The sequence below is a fragment of the Pteropus alecto genome, unplaced genomic scaffold, assembly GCF_000325575.1.
Source record: "Pteropus alecto unplaced genomic scaffold, ASM32557v1 scaffold279, whole genome shotgun sequence".
Classification (NCBI taxonomy): Eukaryota; Metazoa; Chordata; class Mammalia; order Chiroptera; family Pteropodidae; genus Pteropus; species Pteropus alecto.
Genome location: NW_006443262.1, coordinates 1,074,843 through 1,077,272, shown reverse-complemented (window position 1 = coordinate 1,077,272; position 2,430 = coordinate 1,074,843).

Below are 2,430 nucleotides of genomic sequence, written 5' to 3'. Positions count from 1 at the left end.
ACTGCAGAATATACATTTTTTTCTCACATGCATATGAAACATTCTCCAGGATAGACCATAAATTAAGCAACAAAACAAGCCTCAATGAATTTAATAATATTCAAGCAATATTATTAAATATTAATTTATTAAATAATATTGGATAATAATTCAATATTATTGACCACAAACTATATCAAGCACAGTTTCTGACCACAATGGCATGAAGCTAGAAATCAACTACAGGAAAAAAAAACTGGAAAAAACACAAATATGAGATTAAACAATATGTTGCTAAACAATGTGTTGCTAAACAACCAATAGATCAAAGAGGAAATCAAGTAAGAAATCACAAACTACTTTGAGACAAATGAAAATGAAAACGCAACTTCTCAAAATTTATGAGCTGTGGCAAAAGTTCTAAGAGGGAAGTTCATTACTATGCAAGCCTAACTCAAGAAAAAAAAATTGCACGTAAGCAATCTAATTTTACACCCAAAGGAATTCGATAAACAAATAAACAAAATCCCCCAAAAGAAGGAAATAATAAAGATAAGAGTGGAAATAAACAAAATAGAGAGTAAAAGAAAAGAAAAAAAGAAAAAGAAAAGAAAAGAAAAAAGCCATTGAAATTAAGAACTGGTTCTTTGAAAAGATAAATAAAATTAACGAACCTCTAGCAAGACTCATCAAAAGAAAAAGATAAAGCACTCAAACAAATAAAATCGGAAGTGAAAGGTTATAACCAATACTACAGAAATACAAAAGATTATTAAAGAGTACTATGAACAACTATATGCCAACAAGTTAGACAATCTTGAAAAAATGGATACATTTATAGAAACACACAACCTTTTAAGACCGAACCAGAAAGAAACAGATCTGAAAAGACCAATTGCTAGCAATGAAATTAAAGCAGTAATCAAAAACTCCAAATAAGCATAAACCCACACAAGATGGCTTCACAAGTGAATTCTACCAAACATTTGAAGAAGAATTAATACCAATCCTACTCAAATTATTACCTAAAATTGAAGAGGAAGAAATGCTTCCAAACTCATTTGATGAGGCCAGCCTTACTCCGATACCAAAACCAGAAAAGACACTACTAAAGAAGAAAATTACAGGCCAATATCCCTGATGAACATAGGTGCAAAATTCTCAACAAAATACTAGCAAACAGAATTCAACAGTACATTAAAAAGATTATATACCATGATCAAGTGGGATTTATACAAGAGATGCAGAGATGGTTCAATAATTGCAAAACGATGTGATACACCGCATCAACAAACCAAGGATAAAAATCACATGATTATCTCATCAGATGCAGAAATAGCATTTGACAAAATTCAATATCCATTAATGATAAACACTCTCAACAAAGTTGGTAATTAAGGAATTTACCTGAACATAGTAAAGGCTATATATGACAAGCCCACAGCTAACATTATATTCAGTGGTGGAAATCTAAAAAGCTTTCCCTTTACATCAGAAATAAGACAAGAATGCCCACTCTTAGCACTATTATTCAACATAGTATTAGAAGTCTTAGCCACAGCAATCAGACATGACAGAGAAATAAAAGGAATCCAAATTTGAAATGAAGAAGTAAAACTGTCACTATTTGCAGATGACATGATGTGATATATAGAAAATCTAAAAGAGTCCACCAAAAACCAAAATTAATAAATTAATTCAACAATGTAGCAAGATACAAAATTTATATGCAGAAATCAATCACATTTCTATACATAACAATGAATGATTAGAAAGAGAAATTAAGAAAAAAATACACTTTACAATTGCATTCAAAAGAATAAAATATCTAGGAATAAATTTAACTAAGGAGGTGAAGTACCTGTACTATGAAAACTATGACATTGAAGAAAGAAATTGAAGAGGACACAAGTAAATAGAATGATATACTGTGCTCATTGATTGGAAGGATTAATATCTTTAAAATATTCATCCTACCCAAAGTAATCTACGAATTCAATACAATCCCTATGAAAATACCAATGGCATTCTCAGAACTAGAGCAAATAATCTTAAAATTTATAAGAAATCACAAAAGACTATGAATAGCCAAAGTGATATTTAAAAAGAACAAAGTTGAAGGTATCACACTCCCCAATTTCAAGCTATACTACAAAGCTATAATAATCAAAACGGTATGGTACAGGTACAAAAAGCGGACACATAGATCAATGGAACAGAATAGAGAACCCAGAAATAAACTCTTGCTTACATGTTCAATTAATCTATGACAAAGAAGGCAAGAATATTCCATGAAGAAATGATAGTCACTTCAACAAGTGGTGTTGGGAAAACTAAACAGATACATGGAAAAAAATGAAACTGGACTATTATTATATCATATACAAAAATAAACTCAAAATGGATTAATGACTTAATTGTAAGATGAAACCAGATAAAAACATAAATAGT